The sequence below is a fragment of the Panthera tigris genome, chromosome D2 (assembly GCF_018350195.1).
Source record: "Panthera tigris isolate Pti1 chromosome D2, P.tigris_Pti1_mat1.1, whole genome shotgun sequence".
NCBI classification, from domain to species: domain Eukaryota; kingdom Metazoa; phylum Chordata; class Mammalia; order Carnivora; family Felidae; genus Panthera; species Panthera tigris.
Window position 1 is genome coordinate 27,340,496 of NC_056670.1, and position 20,004 is coordinate 27,360,499.

The 20,004-nt window shown below is 34.9% G+C and overlaps 1 protein-coding gene across 7 annotated transcripts in view; it reads right to left on the reverse strand.

Annotated features, from left to right (window-relative positions):
* The window catches only part of CTNNA3 (catenin alpha 3), a 1,692,711-nt gene that overhangs the window by 713,029 nt on the left and 959,678 nt on the right, over nucleotides 1–20,004 (reverse strand). Inside the window, exon 1 of one of the 7 annotated variants that reach the window (XM_042960557.1) lies at nucleotides 8,575–8,627. The exons of the other annotated variants lie outside the window; for them this stretch is intronic. The gene's annotated coding sequence lies outside the window, so the exon portion shown is untranslated. Of the gene's footprint in view, nucleotides 1–8,574; nucleotides 8,628–20,004 lie in introns of those variants that run through there. 7 annotated transcript variants of the gene reach the window in all.

Consider the following 20,004-nt stretch of genomic DNA (forward strand, 5'->3'; position numbering starts at 1 on the left):
CTTTGTTCACTCTACTCCAAATGCCTTGGCTATTGATTCTACATGCCAGGTATGTTTCTCCTCCTATGGTCTTTGTACTTGCTGTTCTCTCTCCCTGGGATGCTTTTTCCTCAGATGACAACATGTATCACTTTTTTACCCCCTTCAGGTTTTTGTTCAAATGTCAATAGTCTCTTTGAGCTTCCTATCTAAAATCGATCTCTGCTTCCATTATCCTATATCCCCATTTCCTACTTTATTTTTTCCAAAGCATTTCTTACCATCTAATATATTATATTATTATTGTTGTTATTATTATTATTAAATTTTATTGCTTCTTGCACATTAAAATGTAAGCTAAACTGGGTCAGGAATTTTTGTATCTTTTAAACTACTTCCAAGGCGTGGTGCAGCCAATATTTGTTGAATGGATTCACGAGTTCCTGTTAGGTTTTTGTTAGAATTTAGTAGGTTAAATGTTCACTAAAGTACCTTGTATGTGGTAAATACAAAATAAATAATGGCTATAATTATTATTATTTAAGAACCAACTGCATCAGAACTTTATTTTTTTGATACCGAACAATTGGACTAGTCCTAATAGACCATTCAAATCATGAGTGCCAGTTCCCCCAATTTAAGAGTCTAATGCTATTTTTTAAATTGTGTTAAAACATTTATATTGGCCAAACATAACTTGGTAAGACCAAAAACAGTAAGCTTTCATGGATTAAAAAAAATATTGCTTTGTCAGGGTTTAGATAAATACACCAAAAAGAAAATCTATGCACACCTTGGCCACCATTGCTAGAGACCTAACTTTGTATTAGCCTAAAGGTTGTTAATTCAATCTTTATCATTGAAGAGATTAACATAAAATTGCTGAGAGTCTGACAACAGGGTGAATGTTCCCAGGGAGATGGCAAGAGCAGCAAGGTAAGATATTTAAGTCATCAACATTTCTTAGTATTTCTTGGTAAAAATATTAAATAGTTGAATCAACATTTGGCAGATTTACTATTCAGCCCAGAAATTAGTTTTATGAAAATCATACAGCTTCAAAAAGAGTAGTTCAAAAGTGATGCATTGCCGAATATCCATACATATCATGAAATGAATGAGAATCTCACCACAAGTGACCCTTATATTTGCTGATGGAAAACCCACGAACTTCAGCAAGTTGGGAATATATGCAAAAAATTATTTATTTTATCTAAAATTCAAATTTTTAATAGGGTTTACTGTATTTTATCTGATAATCCTATTCATGAAAAAAAATACATTTTCTGGAAATTCTGTTAAACTATTGTTTTCTTAATATGTTTCCTAAGAACAATAGTAGTATCAGTATCTGTAACAATACTAATTAATCAATTAATTAAAACAGGCATTTCTTACAGTAACAAAACACACTAGATTTGATGATTGGTCTCTCTGAACTAATGACTACCAACTTCAATAGGATTGCCTGAAATCTGCTACCTGTCCCTGGAATTTTCCCACTCTCTTTAAACGACCATGTCCTAACTTTTCTTCTCTCCTTAAATATGCAACAACCTTGCTACTGTCCTTTCTTTTGCAGGTAAACTTGCTTCCCCTTTCATTGAAAAATAGAAGCAATCGGAAAAGAACTTCATAAACTCTCCTCGCATCTATTTACTACCTTATAGCTGTGGCTATGGACTATATCTTCTTTCTGTCTCTGTCCTATACAAAGTCACCCCTCCTTTTATGCACTGACTCCCATTCTGCCTCTCAAGGGTATTTTTGCCATAATTGTTGTCTGTCCCTCCTCCCAAGTCAACTTTTTCTTCTCTAATGAATTATTTCCATCATCAATCAATCATGTGGTAATATTTTTATCCAAAAAGAAAGAAAGGAAGAAAGAAAGGAGGAAATAAAAAGGGAGGAAGGAAAAGTGAAAAGTAGAAGAGAGAGGGGAGGATATTAAAGGGAGGGGAGGAAGGGGAGGAAGGAAAGAGGAAAATACTTCCCTTGACCTCATATCTTCCTTCCCCTATGATCTCATTTCTTTGCATCCTCCTTTACAGAAATGCTGCTTGAAAGATTTACCTATACTTACGCTCCTATCTTCTCTCTTTTTTTCCCTATCTTCTCTCTTGGTTTGAACCCACTCCAATCAGGATTTTAAGCCTTCTCCCCTGCTGAAACTGCTCCCATCTAGTTTACCAATAACTCTACCTCACTGAATTCAGTGGCAAACTCTCAGTACTCACCTTATTCTCCATATTAGTTTCCTAAGGCTGCCACAAAAAGGACTACAAACTGTATGGCCTAAAACAACACAGGTGTATTATCTCATAGCTCTGAATGCTATAAATCCACAATCAAGGTGTTGGCAGGGCCAGGGTCCCTCTGAAACTTGTAGGGAAATCTTTTCTTGCCTCTTCCCAGCTTCTGATACTTTCTTAGAAATATTTGACATTTCTTGACTTACAGGTACAAAATTTCAATCTCTGCCTTCATCATCACATATTGTTCTCTCTGTATGTCTCTGTCTTCACACGGTTATTTTATTATAAGGACACCAGTCATTGAAGTAGGGGCTCACCATACCCCACTATTGCTTCATGTTAACTAATTGCAACTGTAAAGACCCTATTTCTGAAAAAGGTCACATTCTGAAGTATGGGGAGTTAGGACTTTAACATATCATTGGGGGGGAACACACGATATCTCCATTTGAATGTTGGGTAGCCATGTCAAACTTAGCATATCCAGATCCAAACACCTGATGAAGCACCCTAAATGTTCTGTTTCCACAGCCTTCCACATCTTAACAATGGCTATGTTACTCTTCTAATTTTTCAGATACAAAAATCTGTGGAGTAATCATTTCTTCCTTACTCTCTTCACTCCACATCAGATCTATCAGAAAATCTTCTCAGCTCATTACTTCTCATCAGCTCCACTGCCACCACTCTGGTCCAAGACCACAGTATATCTCTCCCACACCATTACAATAGTCTCTGACAGATTTTGATATATCAAGTTCTACCTTACTACAATCTATTCTCAACACAGATACCAGAACCATCCTGTGAAAGAGCCAGATTATGCTACTTCTCAGCCTAAAACCCTGTAATTACTCCCTTTCTTTCAGAGTAATTGATAAAATCCTTATCATGGCTTAAAAGTATTATCCCTACGCCCTACCAACCCCCACATGGCCATCCCAAACCAATACATTATTTTCCTTACATGCCTCAGAATTTATTCTTCCCATTTTAGGGGACTTTCCTCCTCCAAATTTGTCCCAGATACCTTCATGGCTCTTTCTCTGTCTCTGTCTCTGTCTCTCTGTCTCTGTCTGTCTCTCTCCCTCTGTTACTTCTTTAGTTCCCTACAAAAGTATTCCCTTTGATGCGCACTGGGTGTTGTATGGAAACCAAGTTGACAATAAATTTCATATTTAAAAAAAATATTTCCTTAGCAGTGAGACACTCTCTGATAAAGTTTTTCTTTTGTTTTGTTTTTAATGAAAGCAATCCTGCCCCATACCTCTATCACTCTTTTCCTACTTTATTTTTCACAGTAGCCCTAATACCATCTGAAACACTACAAATTAATAAAACTATCACTCTAGTTTTCTATCTTTCTGGTTATTGCCTTTCTCTCTACTGGAAACTAAGTTCTAAGAAGACAGAGATTTTTGTCTGTGTTTGTTTGTTGGTTTTTCCACTACAAGAGCTGAAGGAAGGAATTGCAAGTCAATCTAGAATAAACTGTCAAAAGTTCAACAGAGTTCAGTTCTGTATACCAAGGTCAATGTCTTATGATCAGTGAATGCTTAAAGTAGGCAAAAAAATAAAAAGCTGTAATCTAGAAGCCAGAAAGCTATCAATACTGGTATAGTCTTATACAAAAGTTAAGCATCATAATACAATACAAATTAAACATAGCTTTCTATGTAAAAATTATCATTAGTCTCCAAAAAATCTAATCTGGTTGGACAAAGACCCCTATTACTTATAGAATCTCTCCTCTGTCACTTTAAGAAGTGACATTTTTTGCTGGTCAATCTTTTATTCCCCTTAATAGAAGATTAGGACCTGTATAGTCACTTCAAAATATAAATTCAGCCTATACCTCTTCTGCCAAATGTCTTCAGTACTAATTTTATATTTTATATTAATTTTTTATCATATACAAAAGGTTAATCTTTTATACAAAAGGTTAATCTTTATTCTCTGTCCTGTTGAATACTTATCAGAAGTTTAATCTCTTCCAGACACTTTTCTATGAATATTTATAGGGTTGACATTGAATAATAAAATGAAATCCCATGATATTCTTGCCCTGTTACATCTCAAACAGTTAAAAAAAATGTCAATCAGCTTTATAGCACTAACCAAGTCACACATTTGAACATAGTTCAAGGACCCTAAATTTACCAACCACAAAGGAATTGTTTGGAGGTTGATAGGTAACTCGTGGAGGACTTCATAGATATTGGCTGTATCTCTGTGCAGAGAGAAGCAGCTTTCGACCTCTGATTTATTTGTAGGTCAGATGAGGCTCAGCTGGTAGTTTTGAGCTTTGCCGAATCCGTTGGGAAACAACAGGGGCAGGCTAGTCATCTTTGGTGCCATGACTACGACAGGCCTAGAATCTGGGAGCATGACTCTTAACTAAGTAGAATCATCTAGGCATGTTCTGTCTCTCTTGACTCCTGGTAGGGGGCAGAGCATAGAAATCACCTGAGACACTGCTGTTACTAGTAAGAAAACTCCTATGGAAAAAAGTATCACCCATTGCTTCCCTTGGGAAATGCTCATTTGAATAGCCCCTTTCAGGGCCCTTTAACAATATTATTCAATTTTGTCCTCACAACACCTGAAAAGATGAAAAGAAAAGAAAAAAGAAAAGAAAAGAAAAGAAAAGAAAAAAGAAAAGAAAAGAAAAGAAAAAGAGAAAAGAAAAGAAAAGAAAAGAGCCCCAGGGCCAGGGTCTCCTACAAATTAGGTTAGAGGATAGACACGTCTGTTTTGTAAGAACTCGCCCAATGATTCCAATACACGATGGGGATTAATAATTATGTGAGAAAGACTGACTGGGCCCATTTTGTAACCAATTTACAGGTAAGGAAAGAGAGGTTAAGGAACCTTTCCCAGGTCACACTGCCAACATAAGATCTTTTCTTTTCATTATACATGGTGCCCCCTGCAAAATCCCCAATTTCCCCTGTCGCACAAAACCTGTCTTTTCAACTAATGAAGCATATTTGAACTCACAGGAGACAAACATAAACAAAGCTGAACTAATGTAGGGGTAGAAATGTTTCATGGAGAATAATCAATCATTATGTTACAGTCTACTCAGCCCTTCCAGCCTGTCAAATTGGAAGGCTCCCCATTACTTCAGGGTGTGACACTGAGGCAAAGAAACCAGGCAAACACTATTAGTACTACTGCTGCTACTACGACTATGACTACAACTACAACTACAACTACTATTACTACTACTACTACTGCTACTCCTACTATGACTATGACTATGTCTACTTTACTATTACTACTACTGCTGCTGCTGCTACTACTATGACTATGACTACTATTACTATTACTACTATTGCTGCTGCTATTACCACTACTGCTGCTATTATTATGACTACTACTACTATTACTACTACTGCTGCTGCTTCTACTTCTACTACTACTACCACAAACCACAATAACAACAAATACACAATACCTTTGATACTTCACAAATTAAAACCCTGTTTGTGTTATAATTTCAATAACAATTCCTACAAATGCAAAAGCTATATAACTTTATCCTAGTCTTTTTTTTAATACATATATTTTGTTGTTGTTGTTGTTATTGTTGTTGTTTCAGATATTCTGTACACAGGTTTAGTTTTCTACTGAGTAATCATCTGGAAACGTTACTAAATGATGACTTGGAAAAGTCAACTGCCAGATTCTTATAAACTCTGTTTAACTTCCCTGACCCAACTATGTAAATGGCAGCATAAGCCAATAATGCCATCTTGGTCCAGAGCAACCTTAAAGACCTGATGTTCTACAAGTAGAAAAGACCCTCTACTATGGAGAGATGGTAATCACAGAGACTTTGACTAGCAATGTCTTTAAACAACTTAACTTCTACTTTTTATCATAAAACATCTTTTTTGGTTAATGAAGTTTCTCTCACTTCTCCCTTCTGTACCTAATATTACACATTCTAAAAGATGATATTTTTGGGGCACCTGGGTGGCTCAGTCGGTTGAGCGTCCAACTTCGGCTCAGGTCATGATCTCACAGTCTGTGGGTTCAAGCCCCGTGTTGGGCTCTGTGCTGACAGCTCAGAGCCTGGAGCCTGTTTCAGATTCTGTGTCTCCCTCTTTCTCTGACCCTCCCCTGTTCATGCTCTCTCTCTGTCTCAAAAATAAATAAACGTTAAAAAAATTTTTTTTTAAAAAGATGATATTTTTGTCACATATGATAATTCAAGTTCCCAGTCTGATAGTTTATGATTTAAAAGTACTGTGTGAAGTGCTTGAGCTGAGGGGATGACTGGACAATAGGAATAGCATCTTCCTACCATAAATTACTAAGTCATAGAACCTTAGATTTCTAGAGTTAGCAAAGATAGATGTAATTGAATCCAAATCCAACACATTATAGGTAAGGATGTTGGTGACCTCTTGGGGCCAGACTGTGAATTTTGGACAAAGCAGAGCAGAAATAAAGTCTGTGTGCCCTAACTTCCATGTCTGAGAAGCCAAAATGTCCACTTTGGAATATTATGTCCTCTAAGCTTATCTAAATCTGTATTTTCCTTCAAGGTTCCATTTATCTCCTTCTGCCCAGTCTCACAGAATCAAGAATAAAAAGGATGCTAAGGTCATTCAGTCCATTTAGGGTCTGAATCTTCTTTAACATGTTCCTCACCACAGGGTACAATATATTCCTAATGAAACAACCTTTACATCTTTGGATAATTCAGACAAAATAACTTAATATTGAGCCAAAATATGTTTTCCTAAAGCAACTGTCCAATGATCAGATCCCTTTTGTCATATAACATCCTCTCCCATATCTGAAGATACATATTAGGACACCTTTCATTTCATTTTTCCCAGAATAATAATTCCTCACCCTTTAAAAATTCTTCACACCATGCCATTCTATCTTCTCACCTTTGAAGAACATCTAGTTTTGAAATATGTCTTAAAATGTGGCATTCAGAAGTGAACACGTTATTTTAAACACTTCTAAGAACAGTAGAATTTCCCTTCCTCATTCCTAGTCTTCTCTATTAATAAAGTCTGTGCATTCTCAGTGAGTGTTAATATTGCCCATGAGAGGGTGAAAATCAGTTCTTGTGGAAAAAATCTTACTCTTTTTTATGTATAAGCACAGACATAGATATAGTACGTAAAGAGATGTACAATGTATCTGCATCATTAAAATCTCACAGAGGAAGTATCAGGAAAAAGCAACTCTAAAAAGAATTCTTTTGAGAGACAATAATCAAAAAAGGTTGAGAAATAGTGACACAGCCTAAGATCACACTAGTCGTTTTATAATATCATCATACCATTAACTCTTATTGACGTTGTAGCCAAATAAAATCCTCACGACTGTTTTACTTGTGCTGCTGCTAAAAAGGTATCTCCTTTATTTGTGGTTTCCAGTTTGGAAACCAGGTTGTGGTTTGGTTGGTTGGTTGGTTGATTGGTTGATTTTGGTTTTTAGGGAGTGGCAGATTTTGTTTTGTTTTGCTACTGCAAAACCATAAGCTTAAATCTATTGCTGATAAAACTGTCCTTGTTTTGTCTGTTCCTGCCTGTCCAGATAGCTTGGAACCAAATTTAGCCATCTAATGCATTCATTATTCTTCCAAGCTCCGATTATTTGCAAATTTTATGTCCTATAATCTAGATTACTCATGCCAGTAATTTGGAGAAACAATGTTGAAGAGATAAGGGCTGAGAATATTGCCCTGCACACACCTCCTCCATTCTGTCAATCACTATGCTTTGACTAACACCTATTCATCATGTATTAATGTGACGAGCTGTACATCTCAATGCATAAAATCTACAGTTTTCTGTTTTGTTCATTTGTACTCTGTAAGAAACCATGTCAAATGCCTCATGGAAATCCACATAGCCTGTCTCTATAATATTTTCTAAAAGTTTATTCACTCAAGCAAAAAGTAAAATAAAAAATAAAATTTAGTTTTTTGTTTTTCTTTAATAAACCTGTGCTGGCTCACTATGTTTACTTTCTCATTTTCTCTATACTTAAAAGCCATCTTTTTAATAATATAAATTAATAATATAAACACTAATAATATAAATATTCTATTGATTATGTTTTTTTTCTTATAATAGTATTTGTCAGTTATATTTGACTCTTGCTCTGCTCATTTATGTTTTCATAGATACATGTCTTACATTTCCAAAAAGATGATAAATTCTTAGAGCCAAACCCCATATTCCCCACAGTTGCCCAACAAAATACCATGGAATATAATAAAAATATATTATTTGGCTGACTAATTAATAAGTTTCTACTCACTATCAAATCAGATCAATGAAAAAAAATCATAAATCATACTCACACTTTGGACCAGGTTTCAGATGGTTTTAAAGGCTTGGTCTAATAAGTGTACAAAACAGATGAACATAGAGGTGGAAAAGGGAGACAGAAATAAATCATAAAACAAGACTCTTAAAGGTAGAGAACAAACTGAGGGTGGCTGGAGGGGAAGTGGGCAGGAGGATGGGCTAAATGGGCAATGGGCATTAAGGAGGCACTTGTGATGAGCACTGGGTGTTGTATGTAAGTGATGAATCACTAAATTCTACACCTGAAACTATTATTATACTATATTTTAAATTTTAACTAACTGGAATTTAAATAAAAACTTTAAACTACAAAAAAAAGAGAATGTAAAAAGAGTTTCCTTCTATATTCAACTCTCAGTTTATTAATCTGTCACTAAGAAAGTTTTCATTGAGAAATAAAGAAATTAAAAACTGACAATAGAAAAGGTAAAAGGAACTATATAGGTCATATATGCAAAAAATATAGAATGTATCTTTAGGATGGGGAGAATTCTTTCATTTCACAAATGAATTAAAAACAGACATATCAGGATGGGCTTCTAACTTTTTTTCTAACTAAAATTGAGCATATATGTGTAATTTAACTTATCACGTAGCTCTGTGGGTGCAATTCTCAAATGAGACATTTTGACTACATTAAAAACTCAATGACTGCTTGGTTGAAAACTGACTTACTGAATTACCTAAATGAGCCATTTACTTGCCATTTGATGGTGGTGCCTTTTTATGTCTTAGATATTATGTATATTCTGTATGTGTATGTTCTGATATTCTAAATCTGCAATGCAATTTAATTATTTGAAAGAAGATACTAAGTGATCTTTAAAGATCTTTAAAGATATTGACATAAGAAGCTCCTGAACTCTTCTCCTCCTACAAGCATACTGAATGAATGGCTACACACAGAGCAATTCTCTCTGAAAGAAATCTAGAAACCAGCCAAGTGACTCTTACATATTGAGTTAAAAAGAAAATACCCACATCAAAACAAGTAGGAAAGGCTGAAACACAATCTCACCTTAAATCCCACTCCTAGCACTGCACCATATAATTAGGAGGAGACCCTCAACTCCCAGCTTCACTCTCAGGAGTGAAGGGTTTGGGCCCCATATCTAGTGTCCCAACTTTTAGGGCTCCCACCTAAGGGACAGAGCCCTAAACACCTAGTTCTGAAAGCCAACAGGGCTTATGTTGTTCATGGGACCCGTAAGACTGTAAGAGACCAAACGACAACAACAAGGACAACAAAGCAGTTGTTTGGGCAGAGCACTCCCTTTGGCTGTCATCCCAGGGCCCAGCACAGAGGGAGCAGGCTGTCCTGTTCCTAATCTTAAAGGAAACATTTAATCTTTTTATTATTGAGTATGATGTTAGCTATGGGGCTTGTCATACATGGCCTTCATTATGTTAAGGTACATTTTGTTATAAAAATAAATTCTAAAATGTATTAAAGACTTGAATGTAAGACCTGAAACTATAAAATTCATAGAAGAAAAAAATGGCAGTAAGCTCTTTCACATTAATTTTAGCAATATTTTTTTTTTGACCAGTCTCCTCAGGCAAGGGCAACAAAAGATAAAATAAACAAATGGGATGATATCAAACTAAAATGCTTTTACGCAGAGAAGGAAACCATCAACAAAACAAAAAGGCAACCTACTGAATAGAAGAACATATTTGCAAATCATACATCCTATAAGGGGTTAATTTCTCAGACAACTTAAAATTAAAAAAACAAAACAAAAACAGAAACAACTAACATTAGAAATGGGCAGAGGACTTGAGTAGACTTTTTTTTCAAAAAAGACATACAGATGGCCAACAGGCACATGAAAAGATGCTCAACATCAATAATCATCAGGAAAACACAAATCAAAACCGCAATTAGATATCACCTCACATCTGTCAGATTAGCCATTACCGAAAAGACAAAAAATAACAAGTGTTGGAAAGCGTGTGGAAAAGGCAACCCTCATACACTGTTTATGGGAATGTAAATCTGTGCAGCTACTACGGAAAGTAGTATGGAGATTCCTCAAAAATTATAAATAGAACTACTATATGATCCAGCAATTCCACTTCTGGGCATATGTCCAGAGAAAATGAAAATACCAATCTGAAGAGATATATGTACCACTGTTGTTCATTGCAGAATTATCAACAATAGCAAAGATATGGAAGCAACGCAAAGCGTTCATCAATAGATGAATGGATAAATAAGATGTGGTGTATAAGTATACAATGGGATATTGCTTGGCCATAAAAAAAGAATAAAATCTTCCACTTCTTTGAAAATATGAATGAACCTAGAAGGTATTATGCTGTGTGAAATAAGACAAAGATAAATATCATATAATTTTACAAACATGTGGAATGTAAAAAACAAAACAATGGAACAAACAAAACAAAACAGAAACAAACTCATGGATACAGGAAACAAACTGTTGATTACCCAAAGGGGTAAAAATTGAAGGGTAGGAAAAATATGTGAGGAAGAATAAAAGACACAAACTTCCAGTTATAAAATAAATGTAATTTACAGCGTAGGAAATATAATCAATAACACTGTAGTAACTTCATACACTGACAGATAATAACTGGACTTACCGTGGAGAAAATTTCATAATGTATAAAAACATCTAATCACTATGAGGTACGCCTGAAACTAATAAAATATTGTGTGCCAATTATACTTCAATAAAAGAGATAATATTATATAAGTAGAAAAAAAAAGAAAATCCTATTTACAATATCATTGTAAAAATACTTAGGTGTGAACATAACCAAGGAGGTAAAAGATATGTACTGAAAATTGTAAGACACTGATGGAAGAAATTGAAGAATACACAAATAAATGGAAATATATTAATGTTTATAAAAGTTTCATACTACCCAAAGCAATCTGAAGATTCAGTGAAATCTCTATCAAAATTCCAATGGGATTTTTGACAGAAATAGAAAAAAAAAAAAGATCCTAAATTTTGTTGGAACCACAAAGAAACCCTGAATAGCTAAAAGTAATCTTGAGAAAGAACAAAGCTGGACCACTCACACTTCCTGATATCAAACTATATTATAAAGCTACATAACAGAATCAAAACATTGTGGTAGGAGCACCTGGGTGGCTCAGTCAGTTAAGCGTCCAACTCTTGATTTTGGCTCACATCACCATCTCACAGTCATGAGTTTGAGCCCTGCATCAGACTCTGTGCTGATGGTGCAGAGTCTGCTTGGGTTTCTCTCTCTCTTCCTCTCTCTCTCTCTCAAAATAAATAAATAAACTTAAAAAAAAACAACAAGCATTGTCGTATTGGCATAACAATAGACATAGATCAATGCAATGGCATAGAGAGCCCAAAAATAAACCCCGACAGATAGAATCAATTCATGTACAACGAAGGAGCCAAAATTTTTCAATGGGGAAAGGATAGTATCTTCAATAAATAATACTGGGAAAACTGGATAGCCACATGGATAGCCACTGTACACAAAAATCAACTCAAAATGGATTAAAGATTAAAAAAAAATAAGGTGAAACCATAAAACCCCTGGAAGAAAACACAGGGGTAAGCTCCTTACCACTAATCTTGGCAATGCTATTTTTGAATTTAACACAAAAAGCTAAGGTACAACAGCAAAAATAAACAAGTAGAACTATATCATATTAGAAAGCCTCTGCATCAGTAAAATGAAAAGGCAATCTATGAAATGGGAGAAGATATTTGCAAATAATATATAGATAGATGGATATATAGATAAAGCATTAATATCCAAAATATATAAAGAACCCATACATTTCAACAGCAAAACAACTTGATTAAAAACCGGGCAGAGTAAATAAATAGACTTCTTTTTTTAAAGAAAACACAAAAATAGCACATAGATACACAAGGTATTCAACATCACTAACTATTAGGGAAATGCAAATCAAAACCACAGTAAGGTACCACCTCACACCTCCTAGAATGCCTATCACCAAGAAGACAAGAGTAACAAGTGTTGGCCAGGACGTGTGGAAAATGGAACCCTATGCACTGTTGGTGGGAATGCAAATTAGTGCAATCACTATGGAAAACAATATGGAGGTTCCCCAAAAAATTAAAAATAGAACTATGTTATTCAGTAATTCTATTTCTGGGTATATATCCAAAAGGAACAGAATCACAATCTTGAGGGAATAGTTGCACTCCCATGTTAATTTCAGTTTATTCACAATAGACAACATAATTGAAACAACTGGAGTATCACTGACAGATGAATGGATAAAGAAGATATAGTATTATATATATATAGATAGATAGATAGATAAATATAATTATAATTATATATATATAATTATAATTATATATATATATATCTATATATATAGACATATAGTGAAAATTCACAGTATGAATAAGAAAGAAGGACATCCTTCCATTTGTAACAACATGGATGTTCCTTTAAAGGTGTTATGCTAAGTGGTGAAAGTCAGGCAGAGAAAGACAAATACTGTATGATATCACTTATATGTGGAATCTAAAAACAGCCAAACCCAGAGAAACTGAGAGTATAGTGGTAGTTACTAGGGACTGGAGGTTGTAAGAAATGCAGAGACATTGGTCAGAGGGTACAAACATCCAGTTTTAACTGGAGATATAACTATAGCATGTGATTATAGTTATTATTACTGTATTATACACTTTAAAGTTGTTAAGAGAGCAGATCTTAAATGTTCTCATCACAGAAGGATGGTAATTATGTGATTTGATGAAGTGTTAGCTAATGCTAGGTGGTAATCATTTTCCAGTTTATAAGTGTATCAAATCAACACTTTGTATTCTTTAAATTTACACAATGTTATATGTTAACTATATTTCAGCAAAACTGGAAAAAAACAATAAAAAGAAAAAGATTAAAAATGATTAGGGAGAAGAACAAATGGAGGCTTTATTTATTTTTATAGTCTTTCCTTAAGCTGATTGGTGCTTACACTGATGTTCATACATAATTCTAAAAGCCCTTTTGTGTATCTGAAATATTTCATAATAAAGTTTTATAGCAGGTTATTTGTGACCTTAGATGATGTTTAAAATTTAAACAAAAAAATCTAAACATTTTATTCCTTCACTCAACTGCTTCACTCAGCACCTCTCCTTAAGTAGCTGTTTTTAATTGAGGGAGGAAAGCATTCGGCTGAAAATAGTTTGGGCACACTAATTCTTAGTGGGTTCTGTAAACAGCAGTCCCCTTTAGCATGTGTCCTCCAAGGACTTGATAAGAGAACCAAAGAGGTGAAGAGAGGATTGATCTTTAAATTATTGTCAGCATACAGTTAATTAAGTAGAGTTTATTCTTCCTTAGCCTTACAACCTTTAGAGGTACAGAATTCTTAGGTTATTCAATGTTGTCAGCAAGACAGCAAGGATGGTAAGAAGAGTAAAGAAACGTCATGGAAAATAAATTCTGAGATTTTTTTTTTAAAGGAAAAGGTGGCTGGCTCAATATTAAAACTTGAGAATTTTGAAAAACATTTGAATACACAGCATAGATCTCCTCGTACCCCAATTTTTTTATGTTCTTCTTTCAATGGGTCCTGAGAATTACTAAGAACCAGAATCTGAGAGTAATATATCCATTTTTAAAATATGTATTAACTTCCTTTTGCTGCCATAACAAATTACACAAACTTAGCAGCCTAAAAACAATGCAAATGTATTTATTATCTCAGTTCTATAGGTCAGGGGTCTGAGTGGATTCTACTAATTCCTCTGCTCTGAGACTCAAAAGGCCCACAGTAAGATGTTGGCTAGTCTGGGCTCTTATTTGGAGACTTGAAGGAAGAATCCATTTCCACACACATTCAGGTTGTTGGCTGGATTCAGTTAAATGCAACTGCAAGACTGAGATGTCCATTTCCTTCTGGCTCTCAGCCAGGAGGTGTTCTCAGCTTCCAGAGACTGTCCGCATTCCCTGGCTCTTGGTATCTTCCTATATCTTCAAAGGCAGCAATAATGGGTTAAGTCTTCCTCACATTTTGAATCTTTCTGACCTCTTCTACTGTCTCATCTTTCCTGTGCTCGTCTTTCGGACTCTTCTGACTTCCTCTACTGCTCTTAAGAGTAGTAAGAAAGAAGGACATCCTTCCATTTGTAACAACATGGATGTTGTTACATCACTGTAACAACATGGATGTTGTTACATCACTGTAACAACACTGTAACAACATGGATGTTGTTGGGATCACTACATTGATCCCACTAGCATAATTTAGGATAATCTCTTTTTGCTTTAATGTCAATGGATTTGTAACCCTAATTACATCTGCAAAATCCCTTCACAGCAGTACCTAGATTAGTGTTTGATTATAACCAGGAACAGGAATCTTGAGGGAACATCTTCACAATTCTTTCCACCACTGTGTGTGCCCACCGGGTTCAAGGCAAACTAGAATTACAAGCAATGGAAGACACTTGAAGAGATATCTGCCCAGAGGAATGCCTCCAATACCCCTTTTACAAATGATGAACACAGAGAAACACACATGACAATCTTTTATCCTTTTCAACAAATTGTCAATTAAATGATATATATTTTTATAATCTATAAAACATAAAAGTTTATCTAAATGAGGCAATCTGGAACATTATTTGATTACTCGGGTGGTAACTTCATGGCTAATGATAAATCTTTTCTATTAGGAGTTTCAGTTGAGAATGTTTTCATTTGTATTGTTTTTGTATTTTTAAACAGGTCATGAATTCTTGGGAGAAGCTATTTGAACAAGGGAGAAAGGATATTCTGTGATTATAATTAGAGATGTCTTTTTGCAGGAAGCAATCATCAGTATAAGTTAAGTACCAAAACTGCAAATTCAATTATTCTTAAGTATTTACTAGAAGATTAGTTTAACTATAATTCTTATAGAAATTAACCCTATAAGAAACTGTATAAAAGCATGATTTGAGTTATCATGGTTAAAGATATAATGCAATAACAATATTACAATATTATAACATCTATCTAATCCATATTAATTTTGCACAATTACTGAAAAACATTTATTGAAATCATAATATTAATATTTGAATTTGAATGTATTAGGTTACTTCTTTTAAGATGTATGCATTACCGAAGAAAGAGGAATCCAGTTTTTCTGAAATACAATTTCATACACATGGTCAATCAAATTTAAAAAAATATCTTGCCAATGCTCCAAACTCATACTTTGCAATGAATTTACTTATTGTGAAATCAAAGCATTTTTGAAGTGATGGAAATTACCAATCTTAAAGTAATTTTGCATTCTCTTTCTTACTTTTCTTCTAAACTCTAATTATGTGTAAGAATCGTAATGAAAATGCTCAGAGTTACTGACCTCCAAAAGAGTGGCGACATGACTGTTTCACAGTTGCATATCTTCTGCTGATACATCAGGCAGTAGAGAAAAACGATTGAGAAAAAAAGGACTCTGGAGTTAGACTACTTGGATTTCAGTTCAGCTTTGTCATTGATCACCTATGTCCTAAAGCAAATTATTCAGCCTCCCTGTGCCTCATCTTCCACCTGTAAAATGGGGATAATAATAGTACCATGCCCCTCCTAGGGTTGTTGCAAGAATGAAATAAAATAATACATATGAAGTTGTAAAAGTGCTAGGTCCTTAGTATCGTCTCAATCAATGTTAGTTCTTATTATTCTTAAAGTGATGTCTATCATTAAGATCCAGGCTGTGGCAGAGACCTACACTGTTCAGATTTATGTGCTTTTAGAACATAAATTGTACAGCCTGGGCCTCAGTAAAACTGTTGAACCATGAACTCCGTTGATCAGCAGAGAGGACAGAGGAAGAGACTGAAGAGACTCCAGCAATACATTGCTGCCAACCAGCTGTGTTTGCATTGCTGTAAAGACATTGTCAGTGATGTGTCTCTCAGTCTGACCATTCACCTTGGTCATTCTTTTTTTTCATCAAAAATCAATGAGTATCCATAATGCAACAGGCTTTGTGTGATGAAGATATGGAGAAGAACATGCAGTATTTTATCCTCATGAGGTACAGTCTTGCAAAAACACATGCAGAGCTCCAAGCCACCCTTACTTCTGACTCACTGTTTTAAATTTAACAAGAAAGACATTTTTCTATTTAAAGTAATAAGAAAAGGGGGGGAATGGTGAAAATTACATAATGAGATGTAGAAGTTAAGATTCTACCAAGCTTTTTGGGATATGTGTCAACATTTCTTAATCACATCACCAATCACATTTTAGTTAAATCAGAAAAACTCAAAGAGAGCTATGGAAAGAATACACAGTGACTCCAGTTCCTACAATGTATTTGTGTATAGATGGAAGAGGAAACATAAATTATCTTTTTACTTCCACCAAACCAAAAACTCTCCATTACTTCTACCCGTCCTCTCCTTACCTCACTTTTTTTAAAAAAAATTATTTATTTTTGATAGAGACAGAGCACAATTGGGGGAGGGGCAGAGAGCGAAGGAGACACAGAATCCAAAGTGGGCTCAGGCTCCAGGCTCCAAGCTGTCAGCACAGAGCCCGACACGGGGCTTGAACCCACAAACCACGAGATCATGACCTGAGCCAAAGCCAGACGCTTATCCTACTGAACCACCCAAGCGCCCATCTCCTTACCTCACTCTTAACTACTGCTCAAGACCAAATGGTGTATTATCAACTCTGTTACACTATTTCCAAATTAGTTTCAGGAAATTTCAGAAGAGTGCTTTAAAAGGAGCAGTTTAGATCCAAAATACTCTTAGGAATGATCTCTCATGCCTGTATTCTGAAGATCTTAGAATTTCAGGCTTGGAAGAAAAATTTAATATCTAATACAATTATTTTATTCTTCTGGATATTTGAATAATTTTCCCAAGGCCACACAGGTAGTTGGTTGCAAAGTCAGAACTGGAACCTAAATCCCAATTCCTATTTCAACTTCTTTCCACATCAGCTTGTATTCTAATTGGATGTAATGGGCATTTACTATTGCTGAGGCTAGATTCCAAACTAGTGATTTAATCCATGGCTAATGAGGCATTAAATGTCCACAGCTGATAACAAATAGCATGCAAAATATTTGAAAACTGAATTTATCATCATTTACCATCACTTTAATCAGATTGTGTACCCCCTTTGTTTATGTATTCCATCATGCCTATCATTTTGCTAAAGATTTTTGCTCATTGAATCATCCTATAGATAAATTACACACATTAATGAATTATAATCTTGACTTTGAGGGTTGATGTAGCTAAAAAGTATTGGAAAAAAGAATTTAAGATTCATTAAATGTTGCTAAATCATATCAAACAAAACAAAACAAACAATCACATTACAACATTGCAAAAGTAACGACCATACACACGCATATACATAATGACAACACTTTTAAAAAAACCCAAACTTCACTAGATACCAGAATTTTTCTTTTAGTTTAGAATACAAAACTTCTAAACACTTATTTATTAAGAGTGTCTTCACTGATGGAAAATGATATATGTAAGCACCAATTTCTCAATAATTAAATTCCTATAATTAGATGTAGTAAATGCAGCTATATCATCAAAGGATATACTGCAGAATCTTGAAGGCAGTGCAGACCACATATGGACTTCATTGTAGTCATCATTTCAAACCAAACCAAAAGGTATCAGAATAAAATAAAAAGGGTCATTTTTCTGCTTAGTTTAAGCACTTTCCAAGGACACTGGCTTGGAGTGTCAGATTAGAAGAAGTTCAGTGCCAATTTGATTCTTGCCTTTGTAAATATTTTTGTATTCTACTGGGAAATGTATAGGGCTTTCTTTGTATTGTTAAAGTTCAGAAATCTCACAATAATGTCTAAGTGTGAATCTTATTTCATTATTACTGACTCAGCTGGTCATTTTTTTTTCAGTGTGAAGCCTCAAGTCTTTAGCTCAGAGAATATTTTTTTCTTGTGACGATTGTCCTCACTCAATTCAGTTTATTTTGATAACATGTTATGTACTGGATTTTTGTGTGTAAATTCCATGTTTCTAATATTTACTAAGATTTTCCAACTACTTGTTTTTGAATCTAAGGAATGGGATAATCCCTTTAGTTTTATTCTGGTTTTTCATGGTTGATGTGCTGCTTTTAACCTTTCCTATTAAGGTTTTTTGTTTTGTTGTTTTATTTTTTCTTTAAAACAATAGCTACCCTCCAGAGTGTAATATAATTAAGGGCATGTGTCCTAGACTTAAGTTCTTTTTAATCTTGGCTTGGCAGTTTCATAGGTGTTTAACTTGGGCAAGATATTTTAATTATGCCTCAGTTTCTTTACCCCACATAGATAATAATAACAGGTCTTTCATAGGGTCGTTGTAAGGATTGAATGAGTTAATGTATGTAAAGATCAGAGAACAGTACATGGTATACAGTAACCTTTCAGCAAAATCACCCTATTGCTCCTTTTACACAGCAGTGTGCTATTTTACAGACTGATGGGGAGGGGGGAAAAAGAACTTCTCAAATATCAATGAAAACACTAATTAGAATTTTAAATAATTCTCTTCTGAAGATCTGTTTTATTTGTTTCATTGGGAACATTTGCTCTGATTTCCAGCTTTCCAGATTTCCCCTTCTTCTCTCCAATGGCTGGTGACACTTCATTTTATTTTCATATTTATGTGTGTAGGTTTAGATGACCTGTATCGGTGGCTGGTAAGGGCTCCCTGTGCTTAGGCCAACATTTGATATCATGAAATTGCAGTGTTTGAGAAACAGGGAAAAGCAGACAGGTTGATTTCCTTCTAGGTATATATACTGGAAATAAATTTGACAAATTTTTTCCCAAGGGAAAAAGCAAGAGTGAGGTGGGTAAGAAAAGTTCCAATCGTGTTTAGGATGCTGACACAATTGGAGAAGTAAATATTTTGTCCAATATCTCTCTGCAGAGCTTTCATAAATTCTAGAAGCCCTATTATGTGCTTCTCATTGATACTGCCACTCCTCCAAATGGGGATTTAATAAGGCTATAATTTCCTAAGTCTGGGATTCCATCAGTTTTCTGTTGGAGAGATTTTCCTCTTTGTCTCTTAGGTTTCCCTTACTTTGCTTATATCAGGATTTAAAAAGAGTCCTTGTCAGCTCCTTAGTAAACCCCAAACATCCACTTCATTAAAAAAATAAATTTTGGAGGGAGTAAAGATAGCAGAGAAGTAGGGGGGCCTTGTGCTTTCCTAGTCCTTCAAACATAGCTGTATTGAGGACACATTGCTTGGAACACCCAGGAAATTGATCTGCATACTTGTAGAAGGATCTCCACAGTTGGAGGGAGACAGCGTGGCAAGTGTGAGTATGTGGAAGTAAATTGGGAAAGAGAAAAATGGCAGTGGAGACTGCCATGGAGGGGAGGGAACCCTTTCAGTGGAGACACAAAAGGAAGAAAAAGAAAGAGG